The 21,733-nt window shown below is 32.6% G+C and overlaps 1 protein-coding gene and 1 long non-coding RNA gene across 3 annotated transcripts in view; one reads left to right on the top strand and one right to left on the bottom strand.

Moving 5' to 3' along the window:
- LOC122515501 (neural cell adhesion molecule 1) overlaps positions 1-21,733 on the top strand; it is a 192,213-nt gene that overhangs the window by 56,868 nt on the left and 113,612 nt on the right. The window lies entirely within an intron of this gene.
- The window catches only part of LOC122515503, a 35,448-nt gene continuing 29,603 nt past the window's right edge, over positions 15,889-21,733 (bottom strand). The window contains exon 2 of the long non-coding RNA XR_006303287.1: positions 15,889-16,013. This is a non-coding gene — a long non-coding RNA (uncharacterized LOC122515503). The remainder of the gene's footprint in view (positions 16,014-21,733) is intronic.

The raw sequence follows: 21,733 nt of genomic DNA, 5'->3' as shown, positions 1-21,733 counted from the left end.
CTCGAGAAAACTACGAGGAAAAAGGAAAACCAAAGTAAAACGAAAAGGAGAGACGAAAATGAACGGGGGTGGGTTAGGGTGGGGGGTGGGGGGAGAACGATAACGATATTCTCACTTCCGCCAACACTTCCAAGTCAAATATTCCTAACTTCTATTTCTTACTTCTCCTTTTTTTTTTCACTTTATTTTCCCCTTCTTATTCATTTTAAGAATAGGTGAGAGAGAAGAGAGAGAGAGAGAGAGAGAGAGAGAGAGAGAGATAAACTGAATTGATTTCTAAAGAGGAAACGATTTATTAACGTTCTTATAAATCATTCGACCATACCACTTTTTTGTTTTTTTAATCCGATCCTTGTGACTTATTTTAACGTTTCGTATCAAAAAAAGAGAAAACAAAAAGGAAAGAAAAAATAATTATTCAATCCTCAATTATATATCATTCTCTTGCAAATCTTCTTTCAAGAATAATTCGTTTCAATCAATTTTTAAAATCAAACTCTCTCCCCATCGACGTTATTATTCCAACAAGGATTCCTTCTTCTTCGTTTTATTTTTATTCGAGTTTTAAAATCTGCTTTCTCCCCCCCCCCCCTGTTATAATTTTATTTCTTTTTTTATACTCCCAACAATTTTTATATTATTTTTATTTGCAAATTCGATTTCGGTACATTTAACCGATTAAAAGTATAATGAAAAATCAGGAAATGGTGGGGGAGGTTATAAAATCTACATACAAAAATAATTAGAAAAGAAAAAAGAACGAAAAATAATAATAATAATAATAATAATAATAATTAAAGTTAGAGGGAGTAAAAGTTTTTTCGCGTGGAAGAAATTAATCGTCGAGTATCGTAGGGTTAGAAGAGAGGGTAGGTAGGTAGGTGTATGTTGAACGATAATAATATAAAATAAAATAAAAAAGAAAAGAAAATATTTTTTTTTTCTAATACGATCGTGTCGGTATTCCTTAACAAGAGTGTACCCTTTTTTTTCTCCTTTTTTTTCTTTTTTTTTCCAGTCATTAAGCGATAGCAATCGCACTAACCATTGTGATTAGGCGTCGTAGCAGGACCTCACGTGCTTTACTCGTTACCAACGTCTCTTCCAATGACGGAATAGAAAAGAAAAAGAGATTTTAAACGGTGTCGTTATCGTACTTAATGCTTCAGAAACAAGGATACGTGTTTTTGTATTTTCTTTTTTCTCTTTTTTTCTTTTTTTTCTTCTTTCTACTCTTTCTTTTTTTTCTTTTTGGTCATTCGACATTTAAAAAACGTTGATTTTACTATTGGACAATTATTTCTTTTTTTGTTTTTCTTTCGCAATTATTCAATTCTTTTTTCAACGAGATACGAGAAACATGTGGAAATAGAAAAAGAAAGAGTTGAAAATATAAAAAACGGTATATAAAAGTATGCCCTAGCATTAATTAATACAATTTTCTAACGGGTAACGAAAAGAAAAAAATTCATCTCTTCTCTTCCTTCTCACAAAAAAAAAAGCAAAAAATAAATAAAGAAAAGACAGACAAAAACGACAGTAAAAAAAAGAAAAAGAACAAGAAAGAGAGAAAGAGAGAGGAAATAAAAACCATGGCGTGTATCTTTCTCCGGTCTGAAAGCTCACGTTCCCCATGGCTTATTCCAAGACCAGCGGGCAAATAGAAACGGGTCCTACATTTCCCCGGCTTTGTTTCATACGCTCTGCAAATTGGCTTTCCTTTTATTTTTATTGTTGTTCTTGTTGTTGTAAATTATTGTTACAAAATTTAAGAAAGCTCGTTTAAAATGTTGCCCAACGCGTCAGGTAGAGATAGGGTAGGGGGTGGGAGACCTTACCCCCTATTTAGAACAAATATCAAAATAATATCAAAGATTTACAATTGCATTTGTTCACATTTTGTGCACATTTGCATTGAACAATATTGCATTGTATTGCAATTCTTATTTTTATTATTTTTTTCATCAACCCCATTGTTCTACCTCAAGAGTAATTCTATCTTATCTATTAAACATCGCAAGATAATTGTATTAGATTGAATAATCGATCAATCTTGACAAACCTATTCAAATAATTTATCTCTGATATCAGATTTAATTAAATAAAAACGTGAATAAAAATCACCGTAATGTAATAATCCAAAATAATTAGAATATTCTAACCAATCATTCTTCTTCATGTGTTTCTGTTCATCAAAAACAACAAAGAAGAAAAAAAAATGGCAGGAGTAGGTGGGGGTGGGGGGTGGGGGTGGACGTAAGTGATCGTTGATAAAATCGATTATCGCGTAAAGTGGTTACGCAGAAAGCGATATCAACTAACCCACCCCCGTAACCCAACCCTCTGACCCTCCTCTCTTTCTTTCCCGAGCGAATAAAAAAAAACCAAATGAAAAAAAGAAAGAAAGAATGAAATCGGTTGCTCCTCGGAAACGTTGAGAGAATTTTCTCAGTGGTCTGGAGGGGGAGGGTTGTGTGCTTGCTTTCAGGAGGAGGACACACAACGGTTCGATAAAAGCGACCGGATCTCACCTTGCACCATCCCCCATCCACCCCCGTCCCCAACCCCTTTGCTCCTCAGTTTCCATCCGGAAATGCCGATGGTCAAAGCATCCTACGCCAGGTTGTTATACGTAGACCTCGTAACATTTTTCACACACCTCCTCCTCCTCCTCCCACCTCCCTTAGACTACCAATCCCATCGACCAACCCCGTCTGTTTCTTTCTTCTTTCTTTTCTTCCTTTTTTTCTTTTTTTTTATTACAACGCTTCCGAATGTTCGTTTTCCTTCCTTCTTTCTTTTCTTCCTTCCACAATTTTTCTCGATATTGGCCAATGAAGTACGTTCGAACGTGCCAAGGTTAAAAAATATACAAGAAAAAAAGAAAACCCCATGCTTCTCTCTCTCTCTCTCTCTATCCATCGATCATTTTCAACGATCCTGAACGATATTATCTGTGTCGAGTATAACACTGAAAAGTTTTCTTTATTTTTTCTTGGTGTATTGTTTAAGGAATATCTTCTGTTATGCAACAAATGATTTTTTATAAACAATGAAAAAGAATGATGGAAAGAGAGGAAGGTGGGGGAGGAGGAGTAGAGAATGATGGGAGAAGAAAAGGGTTGTTGTGTTACTTTAAAACCACAAATGGTTAACCATGGTTAACCATGGTAAGAGATAAAAAACTTATAGAGAATGCTGGATGATTCTGATTGGTCCTTCGATCTTTTTCTCGAGAAAATTCAACTTGAAATCACCCATAGACGTAGTCACTCACCTAAATCGTTCGGTCCATCGGATTACCTTGAACGATCTACTTCCCCCCCCCTACTCCTTACCTTACCTTACCTTACTTTACCTTTTCTCGCAATAACACTTCTAACTCTTTCCGTTCGTTTTATTCTCTTCTTTTTCTTATTCTTTTTTAGTTTGGATAGCACGACAGGAATTTGGAAAGATTTTCCTTTCTTTTTTTTGTCTTCACGGATTTGAAGTTTGTTCGGTGTGGAAGGTAAAAAAAAAATTCGCGTGCTTTGCATTCGTTCCGAATGTTCCAATTTCGAATAGTTCGAGTAGTATAAAAGTAGAAATCAAAGGATCGATCTATTTCCCTTGACCTCGAAAAAGAAGAAGAAGAAGAAGAAGTAAAAGGGTTATGGTGTTGGTGGTGGTGGTGGTGTTGGTGTTGGTATCGCAAGAATCGTGAGAGAAAGAAAGATAAGAACGGAAATCGCGTGAGAACGATGCCAGATGGTTAGAAAAAGATAACTCTGAGAAGGAAAGAGAGTAAAGTCCTTTAAAAAGTTCACGCGAGACCCTTTGCCAAAAGAAAAAAAAAGAAAAAAGAAAAAAAAGAAAGAGAAAGAAAAAAGACTGTATAACCCAAGAAACGAAACTTTCGAAGACACCTTAGGCGGATTATCTTCGAACCTGTCGAATCAAATCGGACGCTAGCTGTTACTGCTGCATCTTTTGCTTCAACTTTTAATAAAAAAAAAAAAGAAAAAATAAATCAACGTTAAAAAAAAAAAGAAAAATAATCCATCCATCTTTCGTATTTCAATCCGATAAAACGTTGACAAATTCTTTCATTTACGCTCGAATTCAAATATTCCTTTTCTTCCATTTTCTTCAGATCAATTATTTTTTTTTGGTGACGAATGAACGATTAGAAATAAATTAATAAATTAATAAATATATATTTCTTATATATTATTAGATATAATTATTAAATAGATAGAATATTAAAAAAGAACGAACAAAATGTTAACAAGTTAATAACAATGAAATAAGTTAATGAAAATAAATTGAACAATCATCCCCCGATCTGTAAGTAAGCGTAAAATATAAATTTCAAATTGCAAACCACCAAATCCATTATAACCATTTGCCATTCCACCACCACCACCACCACCCCCTCGCATAAACTACGCGTTCGTATTATATTATCAACCCCTCCTTCCCTTACTAACCCCTATACGCATATACAAACACCTACCAACGCACACTAACGTACATTTATTATAAAATAAACGAGTTAGAGAAATTCTCTGACGAATTATTTTAATGAGACAACCTAACGCTTTTGACACATTTCGCGAGATATATGTTAACGAGCTGTTCGTTTTACGTTAACCATTCCCTACGCCCTTCCTTCCCTTTAACGCGTGACACCAACTTTTTATTTCTTTTTCCCTTTCCTTCCCCTTCTGTTGTTTTTTCTATATAAACTTTTTTTTGTCTTCAACTAAAAATCTAAAAACAGATATACAAAGAACTGAACGTCCAACCACCGCTCGGTTTGTGGACCAAATATGATGAAAAATAAAAACTAAATACAAGGGAACGTGTAAAGGGATACAAAGGGTTATAATAACGATACCAGACGTGAGACCATTTAACCAGAGAAGACAGACGGACGGACAGATGGACAGATGGACACAGTTAACTCTACGAATGCATTGTTAACGATAACAGCATCCTCTCTTTTACACATTATTTTCTTTTCTTTTCATTTTATATTTTTATCCAAATGTGTGTACGTATGTGTACGTGTGTGTACGTGTGTGTGTGTCAAAGAACTTTTTATATTATTATTAAACCATTAATCCTTTCCTGTTATATTTTTATCCAAATGTGTGTGTGTTTAACATTATTATTAAACCATTAATCCTTTCCCACTATCGTAACCGATCTAAATAAATGACATTAATAAATAAATGAATGCAGTGTTTCAACTAAAAAAAAAAAAAAACAACAAAACAATAACCGATGTATAAAACTATAGCAAACGTTTAGACTAAAAGTTAAGCTTCGTATTCTATAGCATTAAATGTATTCATTTATGTGTATTCGATGCGTTGTATAAAATGTTTCATAGAAAAAGAAGGAAAAAATAAACAATACTAACAACAAAAAATCAACGTATCGCGTTGAAATCCGATGTAAATTCCAACCTAGGTATGTACGTATGTGTATGTGTATGTGTGTATATGTGTTTGATTTTATGTAGGTAAATTCGGACCCAAATATCGAGTATCTCGTATATTTTTCAAGAAAACGTCTTAAACTGCTTTACTGAGGAAGTATGTTACTCGCAGTATAAGAGAGAGAGAGAGAGAGAGAGAGAGAGAGAGAGAGAGAACAACAACTCCCCCTCCCCCATCCCCCTTCTCCCACGTTGCCCCCGTTTTTCCACCTTTATAAATATCCCCACGTGTAAACGTAGAAAACTAGAGGGTGGGCAGAGGAATGGGGAGAGGAAGAAGAGGTGGGGAGGAGGAGGAGGAGGTTTGGACGACTTCTTAACCCTAAACTTTTCTTTTGGACACTTTCCAAAACGATGATTTTGACCTGAAACAAAATTCGTAAACTTTCGTCACCCTTCTTTTTCTTATATCCTTTTTTATTTTTTTTATTTTATTTACCACTACTATTACCGCTACTTACGTTTGAGTTTTGTTAAGGAAAACAAAAGGAATAATATATCGAATGGTGAAAGGGTTCCGAAGGGATGGGGCTGTGATCTACCCGTCTGGGGTAGAAAACATTTTTCAAATCTTTTATAGAAATTTGTCTTCGTTCTGAAATATGTTTTATATGTATGTACACTCGATACAAAATTGTTCGAATTTGTTTGAAATATATATATATATATATCTGGTTTGATTTTATGTTGTTTATAACAAATCGTAGATCTCTTTCGTTCGATGACGAGACGAAAAAGTGAACGAAAATGAGAACGAGTCGAGAAACGTGTATCTAACTCTGTGTGTTTCTGGTCCGATGATGTACACACATGTGTGTGTGTGTGTGTGTGTGTGTAGGTCAAAGGAAGGTCAAAGGAGAAGGAAAACAACGCATAAATAAAAGACGAGGTTAAAAAAAAGAATAGTAAAAGTAGAAGTAGAAGAAGAAGAAGAAGAGACGAGATACACAGCGCATATTTTTCCATAGGAAAGGAAAGAGGTGGAAACGGGGTTGATGGTGGTTGGGGTCGTCTTGGAACTGAGAGAAAGAGAGAGAGAGAGAAAGAAGGATGAGGGTTTAAAAAAAAGGAAAAGAAGAAAAAGTAAGTCGTCTTTGTTGCTTTTTATCGAATACGTTGGCCCTTTACCGTTCGAAGAAGCGGGAAACCGATCGTTTCGGGGCCTCGAATGCATCAGAGTCAAGAAAAAGATAGAAAATTCCTTCGAGGGAAAATATGGATCGGTTGGAAGTGAACGACAAAAAAAAAGAGAGAGAGAGAGAGAAGGGGAGGGAATAAAAAAAACTTAGAATAAGAAAGAGAGAGAGAGAGAGAGAGAGAGAGAAAGGATAAAATGAAAAACGCCCTTCTCGAGAAAAGAGAGGGCTGAGGGAACACCGTCAACTACCACCCACAATTCAGCCCAATCCCCATCCCCTTTTTACATTGGAAAAGGATGGTAGATGGATCCATGCGGACCCTTTACGAGCATGGAAAATGATTTTCCAATAAACAAGCTCGCTCTGGTAAAATCTTTTTTGATCTCTCCTATGGTAATAAAGAGAATTTAAAGAGGAAAGTAAGAAAAGTGCAATTCGTTTCTTACGTGTCTATAAAAAAGAAAGAAAAAAAAAGAGAAAAAAAACAACTCGCTATCATCGTATTTATTATTGCAAATTTAAATATTGAAAAATAAACGAGTATAATTTAATAAAATAAAATTTAAAAAATAAAACAATTCACTATTATCGTATTTATTATTGCAAATTTAAATATTAAAAAATAAACGAGTATAATTTAATTAAATATAATTTAAAAAAAAAAACATTCACTATCATCGTATTTATTATTGCAAATTTAAATATTAAAAAATATACGAATATAATTTAATTAAATATAATTTAAAAAAAAACAACTCACTGTCATCGTATTTATTATTGCAAATTTAAATATTAAAAAATAAACGAGTATAATTTAATTAAATATAATTTAAAAAAAAACAATTCACTGTCATCGTATTTATTATTGCAAATTTAAATATTAAAAAATAAACGAGTATAATTTAATTAAATATAATTTAAAAAATAAAACAATTCACTATCGTCGTATTTATTATTGCAAATTTAAATATTAAAAATAAACGAGTATAATTTTAATTAAATATAATTTAAAAAAAACAACTCAATCATCGTATTTATGATTGCAAATTTAAATATTAAAAAATAAACGAGTATAATTTAATTAAATATAATTTAAAAAAAAAAAACAACTCACTGTCATCGTATTTATTATTGCAAATTTAAATATTAAAAAATAAACGAGTATAATTTAATTAAATATAATTTTAATCGATTGAAAATTCGATGATCGATCAATAATTTCGAACGATTTATTATTCGCGTAAAGATAAATCGTAAAAAATAATGATTATAATGATTATAATGTTTAATCATTTTTGTTTAAATTGTATATTATAGTGTCTCGTAATAAAATACGAGTTGGTTACACGTTCCGTTTTTAAACGTATTCCGTAAATCACTTTAGAGATATTTTTGACGTTTAACAAAGAAAGTAATCGAATGTGCAAAGAGAAACAGTAAATTTGAAGAAACCTTGGTTGCTGGTGCTGGTACTGCTGCCGCCTCACTCGAAAAGAGAGACCCCCGAAGAAACCTTTTATTATAGTGTTCCTTAAAACCTAATTGCTAGTTTGGATAATTGGGTCGAACTATGGTCAAATTTTCTCTTCCTACACGCAACGAAGTTAAGCCTTTTCGTGAGGTATTCTTGATATTATTCAAAATACATTTTCTTCGCGCTCGTTAAATGATTCTACGATAAACGAAGATGGAAAAAGAAAAAAACAAATCGAAAAAAAAAAAATGAGGAAGAAAAATTCTTTCAAACGATTCGATACGAAGATACGAAATTGATTTCAAAATTTTGACGTGGATAATATTATCGAAATTATTTGATCTCGAACGATTTGATTGGTCAACGCGAGACAATTATTATTATTATTATTATTATTATTATCATCGATGAATAAGTAGTACCATCGAATATAATAATCGAATTAAAATTTGATGTTGCACGTATGGTCAACGTACGCGGAGAAATTTTATGAAAATAAACGAATAATTTCATTAAATTCTTCTTCCACTTCTTCTTCTTCTTTATGGGATTTTTCTTTTTTTCCTTTTTTTAAACCGATAGATGAACTTTGTAAGCGAACAAACGAATCGACCATAGTAATGTGATCGTCTGGTTGATACACCATCTGGTGAATTATTAACAACACGTTGAAGCTATTAATATCGACTTTTATATAAACGTATATGTAAGTGTACGTATGTGTGTATGTATGTGTGTATGTGTGGGTGTGTAATCGTCGAGTATTCCTGGGTTATATGGCCTTAAAAGTGAATTCATTTGAACGATTCGATTCCGCCCAGTTAGTAACTTCTTCCCCTCCACTCCCCTGTCTCCTCACCTCATCGGCTTTTTTTTGTCTCATGTTATACCTTACAATGATTAAATGAGTTATTCGATTCGAGTAGTATTGGGGTTGGCAACTAAGTCAATGCGGATTTTTTAAAACTTACGTATTAAAACTATCAAAAATATAAAAATAATATATATAAATAATAAAGATATAATATAAATAAATAAAAAAAATATATATATAAATAATAAAGTATATAATATAAGTAAATAAATAAAAAAAATAATATATATAAATAATAAAGTATTAAAATAAGTAAATAAAATATGTTAATAAGTATATAACGCTTATACTAGTACATAAATGTTTTAACAATCTAAAATAGAAGAAGAATGTATTAGAAAATGAAAATAATTGTTAATTAATCAAAAATAATAATATATATAAATAATAAAATTTATAATTAAAGTAAATAAAAAAAAAATAATATATAAATAATAAAGTATTAAAATAAGTAAATAAAATATGTTAATAACTATATAACGCTTATACTAGTATATATATGTTTAAATAATCCGAAATATAAGAAGAATGTATTAAAAAACTAAAATAATTGTTAATTAATCGAAAATAATGTGTATTGTAATTTAGAAGCACCGTGTATATGTTCGGAGCACCGTCCCCTTCGAAAGTCTCCTTCAAACTGACGCGTAGTTGTCTATGAGAGTACTTTTATTCAAAGATGTTTATATTATTTTCCGAACGTTGCGCATGTGTATGAAGGGCATCATACACCTAATCAATAAAATTTAAGAATAAAACGTTACGATTTTCGTATTTTTATTATTTTTATTTAATTATTTAACCGTTCCTGCGCAGTGGTGACTTCCGAGATAAAATTTTTGTCTAATAAAACGTAATATAGAAATTATTTAATATTTAATATTAAATAATTATTATTTTTAATATAATATAATATTAATTATTATTAAATCAATATAACATTAATTATTATTTTTCAATATTAATTTATTTAATATTGAATGTAATGTTCAAAACGGAACACACGTGCCCCATAATTATGAAAGTGGTCTAAGTAAAAATTAAAAAATACAATTTATTATTTATTTCACACAACATTATTTTAAACTAAATAAATTCAATATAATTTTAAAGATATTGTCAAAAATGAATTATTAGGAATATAATCCTTTAAATATCTCGAAACAAGAAATATGATTTAGACCACTTTTATAATTATGGGGGCACATATGTGTTTTTTTTCTTTTCCCCCGAACGAATGAAAAAGAAAAACATCTCTCTTCTCGATTGTGGTTTAACAAAAAGAATAAAAAAGAAAAGAAGAAAAATAAAGGAGGATGTATTACCGTAGGGGGTGTAGAACGTGTTAGATATAAGCAAGGAGGTGGAGGTGGAAATGGTGAAAGGGGAAAATGCGAGAAAACTTAAATATTTATTGGAATTTAAAAGTTTCGGGCCCTTGGAGTATTTAAGAGTTTGTCGAAGTAATAAGATGAGGGACTTTGGACAGGTGCACCACCACCAACAACCCCCACCTCTACCCATCCTCCTAAGGATGCTGCTGCTAAATTTTACCTCCACAAACCACATCTCCATTTTCTTCTTCCTCTTCTTTCATTTTTCCATCCATTCTTTTTTTTTCCTCTTTTTCCAACCCCCGGTGTACTTTTTCTTCCCTCCTTTCGGCTCATCTTTATCCATCCACTTCCGTCCCCCTGAACCCCCTCTACATCGTTTTATTTCTTATTCTACGATTCGCGGACGTAAATATAGCGAAGAAAGTGAGGAAGAGAGGAAAAGTAAAAATAAAAGAAGAAGAAGAGGAAGAAAAAAGAAATAAGTGAAAGAGGGGGTGAAGGGGTGGAGAGAAGGGGGTGGTGGGGGATAGACATTTAGTGGCAGACAGAAATACCCCTCTTGGGACTCGTTTGAAACTTGTTAATAGACCCCGAAAGTATCTTAAACGAGAGGCGGACGCGACGATGCGAGAATTTGATTCTCGATGTCGTACTTTTCCTTTAAAGAAATATTCTCTGGGTAAGCAAGAATAAAAAATAAAAAAAGAATAAAGAGTAAAGTGAAGGAAAGGAAAGGAAAGGAAAATGAAACGTCGAAGAATTAGTAGAAAGAAGATAGTGAAGTGAATTAAGTAAGCAAGGAATATCCTATTCCCCAACCCCAACCCCAACCCCAACCCCAACCCCAACCCCTATTTTCAATAGAAAAATATCCTTTTTCCTTCCTCTTACTTTATTGGACTATTATTTATCCATAAACTTTGCACTTTGGTCGTTTCGATGAAATAAACAAAATAAAAATATGAAAAAGATTTTTATTTTACTCTCGTTTCTACGGATTTTACAAATCGGGGGTAGAAACAAAAAGTAAAGAAAGTTAAAATAAAAAAAGAAACAAATCAAAAGAGGTTTGATAGAAATTACGATAACGGATTGTAACGTGACACCTGTTAGATCTCGTGCTAAACGTTTTCTAATCTATTATTTTATCCTCATTCAAATTTTATTAATAAAAACAGCTACGAAAATGTATTTGACGATTGCAAAAAAATATTAAAAATATAATTAATAAATAAATAAATATTAAAAATAATTATTAATAAAAATTATTATTAATTAATATAATATATTAAAAATATAATAAAAATTCGACGAAATTCGGTTGGGTCTCGTGTGTGTTTGACACGCGAGTAGAATTAAATAATAAAGTGAAGAAATAAAAAAGATAAAGAAAAAAGTTAGAGAAGAAAGTAGGTTAGGACGCGTCGACCTGGATAATGAATTAATTAAAATGACTAACCGATCGTTGACCTTGGTTTTTGTTACAGGTAAGAGATCTCGCACAGGGATACGAGAAACCGACACGAAAGTGTATGTTACATAAAAGCAATTACTGCTCTACAAACGTACCGAACCAACGGAATCTTTTTCTTCTTTAAACCATTTGCGGAATCTGGTGAGCTCGTTTTGATTTCTTTCTTTTTCTATTTTTTTTTTTTTTAACAAAAGAAAAGAAGAAGATCTCTTCTTTACCATCTGATTCTCGTAGATTGATTATAACGGATTATCCAATCTCATCGTAACAATTTATTATTAAATTTAAATTTAGGGCTTCCGTGTTATATTCTTTCCAAAGTTAGACACACAAAATAATCTAAAAAGAAGAAGAAGAAGATATTTTTGCTATTCTTCTTTCGCCCCATCTATAAAACGAGGTTTCGAGGATACACATAACGTTATACGAGTGGTCTGTTATTAAGTCTTGTCCGAGGAACGTTTAAAAGAAAATTTACGACGACAGCTAGCTTCCTAGGTACTTCGTTGTCCTAGAAATATAGGACACAAGTAATATCATGCCTGTCATTTAGATGAAATTTTTCTTTTTTCTTCTTTTTTTTCAAGAGATTCTTACGACACGTACATGCACATACAGAAATGAAATAAAACCCTTATTCATACTTTTTTTTTAATATATATCGTATTTTTCTTATATATTCGATTAAAAAAATCCAATGAAAAGTTTAATAAGCTTTCGATCAAACCCAAAATTCTGATCAATCGTGTTTCATTTAAATGTTTTCATTGAATTTTGAATTTGAATAATTTAATTAATTGAATTGAATGATTTTTAATAATCGTATTTTCTATTAAAAAAATACAAACCCAAAACACATCGTAATTTCTATGAAAGAAACTTAAAAGAGTAATAATAGTATCGAACCGCAAGAATTTTCTTCAACGAGATAACTCATCGATTATTTCCCCCCCCCTTCCCTCTCACCCTTTCTCCACCCACCACCTTTAACCCGCTCCGCGTTTTCCTCATAGAAATTTTCTTCCATTAATTCGTTTTATCTTCTATCTTGATCGTACGCGAGCAGCCCTTTGAAATTCTTTTTTTTTGTATTTTTTTTTTTAAACTAATTTGATTAAATTCGAACAAAAAATGTATCGATCGTACGAGTTTTGTGGTCGAATATCGAAAATATCCAACGCATTACTGTCAATTGATTTAAATCGATACAAACTAAAGGGATAAAAAAAAGTACAAGTTATATAACATATTTAATTTAATTGAATAATTTGCCGATAAATGAAAAAAAAAAAAAACATAAAATTGTAAGACCAACGATAATTCACTCGTTCGCCTATTTTTTTTTTCTTTTTACATTTCGTTCGAGATATCGCGAGATATCGCAATTTTAATCTCGCAAAAAAATTTATCTAAAATTGTCAAATTTAAATAAATACAAAAAAAAAGAAAAAAAACGAAAGAAAATTAATCGGAAGACATTTTAGTGAGGGGGGGAGGGGGAAATGATAAAATCGTCGGATTTAATCGAACGATCGATAACAAAAAATTCTCCCCCCCCCACCGGACAAACTCGTACTATTTATTTCAAATTAACGAACAACAAAATACGCGAAGAAAAAAAAATAAAGAGAGAGAGAGAGAGAAAGAACTCGGATAGTCGAGAACGAAAGGGGGGGTAGAAAAAAAATTCGTTCGTTGATACGATTTATCGAATAAAAATCGATGTTAGTACTATTTGCAGGATATCCATCGAAATAAATTCATTAACCAATAGAACGAAAGCGTAATTAAGCGAAGAGAATGACGCATTTGTTTGCTTACACCCTCTCAACACCCCCCCATCCTGCGACCCCCTTCTCCACCCACTATTCCTCTTTTTTTTCTATCCTCTCATTTGACGCTGATATCATTTCCGAGCAAATGATTGATCCGATCGATCGAGTTCACAAATATTATTTATCTTTCTATCTGTGAAAAAAGAGATAAAAATACAACGTTCGTTGGATAAACCAAAAATATATTCTTAAATAATAAATAATCATCACATCTACTGTCTGTACTGTCTGTAAATTTTCTAATTTTAAGAAAAAGTTCATTTAAAAATTAAATAACAATTATATAAGTTGCCAACGTAAACCTGAAACATTTTCTAATCATCTAAATAAATACATTATCTAAAGAACGAAGCTTTATTATATATATTTGTTATTATAAATTAAATAGAAAAAATCTAGCTAAACTATAACGTAATCATGATTAATCTAAAATAAATTCAATAATAATAATAATTATTATTATTATATATATATATAATTATATTATTATATATATATTATATATATTATTATAATTATTATTATTATTTTTATATTAGTGAAATATTAGGTGGAAGAAAATCGCGAGTGGATAAGATGAATGTTGGAATAAACGATTGCGTGAAAATAATACGCACACGAAGAAAAATATAATAATAAAATAGAAAGAGATGTGTATAAAGAGTGTACATGTAAGTGTATGTGTATGTGTATGTGTATGTGTTAGAAAGAAAAGGAAAAAGTGAGAAAGAGAAAGAGAGAGAGAGAGGGTTGATTTTACACAGACATTATTTCCATGGGTATGTGCGAGAGAGTGTGAACGATCGCATCACGGATGAGTTAGAACAGGCGCCTCCTCTTTCGCATAAGCTTACAACCCTGAAGCAATACCATCGAGCTAATAATATCCCCGCGAAGCTTCCAAGCTTCTCTGTAAGCTCTAGCACGCTCTAGTAGTACTATCATCCAAATGGAGTCATAACATGGTATGGGTTCATATATGTTTTGTGTTTGTGTTTGTGTGTGCGTGTTAGATAAAGAGAGAGAGAGAGAGAAATTGTTGAGAAACTTCGTTCGATAATTCTCACCGTTTATTATCCAACATTTTTCCATTCCTAGCCGAGATTTTTCTTTCCCTTTCTCTTTTTTTACTTTTTTTCTTATCTTCGTATCTAAAAGGAACAGTAGGAAAAGGGTTGTAGGGATGAAAGCAGACGATATTAATCGAAAAACAATGACGAGTACAATCAAACCCATCCCCCCCTCCCCTTATTTTCTATACAGTGTGTACGCTTTTTCTTTTTAAATATTGTTCGGATTTTTGTATCGGTTCTTCGTTGTATTCGTTTTTTTTTTCTTTTTGTTGAGTTCACATTCCGATCGTTTGCTAGAAGCAATCACCTAGGTGAGAACGAGAAGGTGCCAGGTTCTGTAATTTGGTCGCGTTGAACGTACGTAAAGCTCCGACCAATTACGTTTTAACAAGGCTACCAAGGAGTATTGCACGTTTCCTCTCTCTCTCTCTCTTTCTTTGTCTATCTATCTATCTCTCTTATTCTCTTCTTCGTGAAAAGAACAGGGGGTTATTTCGAGCACCTGAGCTTTCCTCCACCTCCTCCTACGGGTTGCCATAGTTACGATTAATTGGACGAAACCAACACTCACCTGCTTTACAATATGGTCAAGTTAAACGTGATTAATTCTTTCTTCTAATATTATATCGATTTGCAATAAATAAAAAACACGAGAAAAATATTTCATTATTCGTTTTGAATCAAGATTTCCCATCGTCGATTTAATTCGTCAATCTTAATTTCGAGATTGAAACGTATGCAACTCAATTGTAATTATTTTATTGGGGGGGGGGGTTGTAAATATTCGAAATTAAATGTTTTTTTTATTCAACAAAAATTCCATTCGATACGATTCGACTGTACGAAAGATTTACTTCGTTTTTAATTTTTTTGACGTAAGGATTTGAAAAGAAAATATTTACCCCCACCCCGTTGTGTCTTTTTATTATTTTTTTTTTAATATAATACTCGCACGATCAGATCGTAAACGTGTCTTTTCTCGAAATAACATTTGTCCGTGTCGTGTGCATCAAGTCGAGCGAAAAGAAACCCAGGAAAAGAAAAATAAGAAGAAGGAGGAGAATAATAAGGAGTAGAAGGAGGAAGGGATGGGTGAGTGGGGGGGGAAGAATAAAGGGCGATATTTCTTTTCGATGCGTTTCGAGAATATTTGTTGCTCTTTTCTTCTTCTTCATCTTCTTCTTGTTCTTCTTCTTCTTGTTCTTCTTCTTCTTTTTTTAAGAAAGAAATCGACCGATCAGAAAGCACTTTCCTAACTGTCGAGTATCGTCGAATTGTTCAACGAACTATCCTCTTCCTCCTTAATCTTTTCCATAAACCTAGAAACACAGACGGAAAAAGGAATGAAATAAAAAAAAGAAGAAGAAGAAGAAGAAAAACTTGAAGCAGAAAATAAGTAGCAGTAGTAGTAGTAGTAGTAGTAGTTGAAAAAGTGGAAGATAAAAACGAATAAGTGGCTGATCAACTATTTTGTTTACTCAAAAGTACAAACTACTACTACTACTACTACTACTACTACTACTACTACTGTGAAAAAAGGTTTATCATACAAATAAATTTTCTCAAATTTCCATAAATCGTCCTGTTTCTTAATCAACCCTTTTTACAATCCCTTCCCCCTCTTCTTCTCATAATTCTAAATTATTCTAATCTTCGATAATTGATATTTATTTTGTTTCTTTTCAAAACTGTCTGCTAATAATCCGATGTTTAATTGTCTCGTTGGAAAAAGAAAAATAAAAAAAAACAAAATAAATACAAGAAGACAAATAAAAAGGAACAATTATTCAAATAATAATTTATAAAACACCATGTTTCAGTTGAAATCGTGAACTAGTGTGACATGCACCAGTTCGTTTTACGAATGAACGAGAGAGTAAAAAAGAGAAACACGATGACGATGATAGTGTTGTCAGTGATGGTAATGGTGTTGGTGTTGATGGTGGGTGATGGTGGTGGGTGATGGTGGCAAGTCGTTTGGCGTGAGCAATGTACCGCATATCTGCACTTTATGTATTTTTACTTGCCACCCTCTGTGCGCAAGTTACTCTTACCCACTTTGTGTTGATGATGATAATAATAATAATAATAATAAGTATGTATGTGGAGTGTATGTATACACACACGGGGAGCAAAAAAAAACATACTCGTTGAAAAGTCCATCGTTATAAAGGAGGAAAGGAGAAAAGTAGAGAAAAAGGGCTTACAACACAAGGGGAGGAGTGATACGCAACAACACACGTATAAACACACATACACGCATACATCCTAGCACACAACACGGTTAATTATTTTCATATTTCAACCTGGTGGTGCCTTTTATAATCGCTTAGCAAAGCTATAATTAAAGCTCTCTGACCAGCCCTCTCTCTCTCTCTCTCTCTCTCGTTTTTTTCTTTTTTTTTTTCTAGGAGATAACAACGGAAAAAATCAGAGCTCTTTTTTTAATAACAAAGCCTCTTCTCCTCTTCCTCTTCTTCTTCTTCTTCTTCTTATTCTTTATCCTTATCTAATTTTTCTTTGTCTCTTTTTCTGTCTTTGTCGTCGGAGCCTCGTTAAATCGAGCTCTCGTTGCTCGATCATACTCGATCGAATGATAAATTCTACTCCACTCGTCCACTTTTAACTTTGATCTCGTTTATATAACTCCCCCACTTTGCTGCTTTTTTCCATTCTTCTTTTTTTTTTATCTTATCTTCTTTATAAAACGATATACAAATGAAGAGAAGAATATTCGAGTACCGTGTCATCTCTCGTCAACGTCTTTAAACACTTTGGGGGTTGGTTGATAGGGGGGTTAACTACAAAAGTATACGAGTTTTATTTGATCAAAGATTTATTCCCCTTTCTTATTTTTTTTTTCTAATTTTCTTTTCCATATATACGACGATTAAAAAAAAATCCAAGATATTCAGGAAGATGATTCAAAAGATTCGACTATTATTTTTAATCTTATTTCACTATTCGTTACTTTGACTGGTTATTCTCTTTCAACGCGAATAATATCGTACTAAACGAAACGTTAAAAGGGGTTGGGGTTGGGGAGAGGAGCAGGAAGGGATGAGGGGTGGGGGTAAAGGATACGATAAATTTAATTAACCGATTCCACCAAGGACAGTCATCCACGACGCATGAATTTTAATGGATAATCGTTGCCGGAATGAACGGAACGAACGAATTAAATGGCTGGACTACCCCTCTCCTTCTCCTCCTCCTCCTCCTCCTCCTCCCCTCACCGAACTTTTCAACGTGGAAAAGGGAATCGAGAAAATACGTTTTTGCTCTCCTAGCTTTTGAACTATCCCAACTAGAGGGAGAGTTTGAATCTAATTTTGTTAACGTCGAAATATCAACGTTCATATACTCGTTTGTTCTTTCTTGTATGAAAAACAAAAGAAAAATATATACAAGAAAATGCGTCAATATCCTCATTTTTTATAATCAAATTATTCTAACGTTCGTTCGAGACACGAAAAACAAAAATTATTATAAAATTAATATGTTTTTCATTTTATCGAAGAGAGAATATTATTTTTTTATTTAAAAATGAACGTTAAATGAAAAATATAATCCGAGGATGTTATACATCGAAGTCATCGGATTGACGCCGGATTTATCCGACACCCGTATATACAGAATAAGTTAAACGTAATCCTATCGGCTTTTAGGCACGAAAGTTATTACAAAAATATACTTGCACGTGTAATCAAACTGTGTAGAACCGAAAGTACCATCGGGTTATTACTTTCGATCTGGTAATAAATTGCAAATATCGAATGAAAACTCTGCTGTCACCTTCTACTACTACGACTATGACGTTGGGTAAACACATCGATTGCTAACCACGACTGCTATCTCAAATGAATCTTCGAAAGTAAGGAAAGGAAGGAAGGAAGGAAAGCAGAATGAGAAATCAAATTAACTATTGCCGACTGCTATCGTCGTCCTCATCCTCGTCCTCGTCCTCGTCCTCGTCCTCGTCCTCGTCGTCGTCTATGAATTTTAAAGATCTCAAATATCAGAGACTCTTAAAATTTTACTCCAAATTAAACTGAAAATAATATCTATAAAAATCTACATCAAATTTTATCTTAATACTCGATCGATATTAATATAAAAATAATAACAATGTGTATAAAATATATCTCGCGAAAAGGGTGGTCAATAATTTAAAAAAGAAAAAGAATGAATCTAAAACAACTATACTTAAAAATTAATTGAATCCTATGAATAACCAGAACGAAAATAAATTTTCAAATCAATGTTTAATACACCCTATTGGTGTTGGCCACAATTTTATTATATATATATATATAGAATAAATCTAAAAAAAACAATGTAAAACGAATCAATCCTACGAGTAATAACAATGAAATAAATTTTCAAAATAATTTGAAATACACCGTGTTGGTATTAAACCGTTCGATCATTTCAATAAACTACTAAACGATTAAAAATAAAAAATAAAAATATATATATAATATATCGAACAACAACAAGTGATCATATTAAATCATTTTCTTTTTCTATGGATCTCAGTTACGATCTAGAAAGGAATAAAAGGGGGATTGAGTTAGGTGGTGTATTGAATTACTGAGGAATACATAAATACATATACTGGATTTTAACGAGGGGTGCGATAGGAGTCCACAGATATAGCACAGCACTACTCTCTCTCTTTATAAATCTAGTATACATCTATATATATAGATATACGTGTGAATGTGTGTATGTTTGTATGTGTAGGTACAGTTTGGCGCCAGGTCGGAGGCTTTTCGTATCTCCACCCACGAATTGGCATAGGGGAATGCAAATGACTCGTCGCACGTATCTACTACTACCCCTCAAACCTCGTCCGATACTTAACGAAATAGTAGTAGTAGTAGTAGTAGTAGTAGTAGTAGTTGTAGTAGTCGTCGAGATCGTTCTCTTTTGCGTTCCAACACGACACCGATGCTTTCCCATATAAAAACGAATGCAAATCTTTCTGCCTGGAATACGCAAGAATATTTCACTTCTTCTCTTCCTGCTTTTTTTTTCTTTTATTTTTTTTTTAAATATTTAATTCGCGTGTTATCCATAAAATCCGCGTACGCGTCGTTATAAAATGTAAATCGTACAATTAAATTTCGCGAAGAAATAACTATCGAGATCTACAAATTTTTCTTATTATTATTATTATTATTAACGTCTATCTTCCCCTCTCTTTCTATCTGTCTGTCTATTTTTTTTTCTCTCTCTCTCTCTTTTGTTTTATATTTTAAAACGAATTAAAACGATAGGGGACGAGATATGGGAATAAAAAAAAAAAAATTATTACGAATTTTTGTTTCGTCTCCCAGGGAATTTCGTTCTATTTCGATATATTCTAGCATATCGGACGTATTCCACAGTTCTAGGGATTCGTTTGCTCGGAAACTCGAAGCTACTACTACTACTACTATTGCAACAACTACTAGGAGTGGTAGTAGTACTTTCCTATTACTATTACTACACATCTTTGGCTTTTTCGTCGCGTTATTATATCTCGTCGTTTCCCCCTTTGTCTCGTAACATGTACAAAGTTCCCGTTCGTTCGTTCGTTCTTTCGTTCTTTCGTTTGTTCGTTTGTTCGTTTGTTCGTACGTTGAATGTACACATGTCGAGCAAATGTAAAAAGATAATAAAATAATGTGCTTTGAGAAATACGAACGTAGATATGCAGATGGAAAAATCCCCCTTTTTCCTTTCCCCCCCCCTTCTCTACCCCCACTGATCGTTTTCTCAAACGTTGTACACGTAGAAATGGGAATACGCGTTCTACGAATTCTATATTGTAATTTGTTTTTATAATTGTAATACGATACACAAAAACACTGTCATAGAAAAATAAAAACAAAAAATAATTTAATTTATTAAAAATACAATTGAACGATATTAAGATCAAAACTGGGGATATGTTATTCGAATAATTATAATACGAACGATCAGTGTAGAAAATAATTACGTACTAAATGAGAAATTAAAAAAGAAGAAAAAAAGAAAATAAAAAAGTAAAATCAAATAAAATTAAGCTGTATATATTTGACTCAATTAATAATAATATTAAACGATCAGAGAGTAAGGAAAATAATTACGAACCGTAATTAAACAATACCCTATACACTTTATCCAATTAAATTCTAAATATAAAAAAAAAACAAACCTGAAAAATATCGAGATCAAAATAAATGATACATTTTTTCATACGCGAAAATATCTCGGACAAAAAATATCGAAAAAAAATGAACGAACGATGTTAAAAATAATCTCAACGAAATAAAACCTAAATTAACATACCCATATGTAAATTGACAAATATATAAAAAGAAAAAGAAAACATCGTCATTTTGATAAAATAATTAGTTACATTATTCCTCCAGTCAGCTATTAAGAATTTCTTCGTTGACGTAACGAAGAACGCGGTTTAAATACTTTGTGTTCCGATGCCAAGTCCGTTCGTTCCTTCCTTCGTACCTTCGTACCTTCGTACCTTCTTCGTTCGCAAGAGAAGGAAAAGTTTTGCATTGTAATCCGTGGAGACAAACCTCTCTTTCCCATTGTCTTCGAACGCGTACCATCTTCCTTCCTTCCTTCTTCACCTTCACCACCACCCACCCCGTTCCCCCTCTCCCCACCTCCTTCACCACCTCCTTCACCATCCTATCCTTCACTTTCGTATTTCTTCGTAAGCATTCTCGACTCTTCTCACGCGCAACCTTTGCGAAAAGCCCACACATTCGCATACCCAGCACCTTCTTCATTTATGTGTGTGTGTGTGTGTAGAATGATTGCATGCACACGATGAGAAAACGAGTCGTAGACATTTGCGATAATTAAGAGCACCCAGAACTCGGCATCTCTCTCTCTCTCTCTCTTTTCTATTTGAACAATTCGTTCGAAACTTTCGACGTTCTTCTCAAATCTCGAGTAAAGCATCCCCCCCCCGTCCAACCCCCCTTCATCCCCTTCATCTTACTGTCTTCCTCTCAATTTTGTTGTCATCTAACAGTGAATAAGA

The sequence above is a fragment of the Polistes fuscatus genome, unplaced genomic scaffold, assembly GCF_010416935.1.
Source record: "Polistes fuscatus isolate 324 unplaced genomic scaffold, CU_Pfus_HIC Scaffold18, whole genome shotgun sequence".
NCBI classification, from domain to species: Eukaryota; Metazoa; Arthropoda; class Insecta; order Hymenoptera; family Vespidae; genus Polistes; species Polistes fuscatus.
The sequence above is the reverse complement of the archived record's forward strand: the minus strand, read 5'-3'. Positions and strand labels throughout refer to the sequence as shown.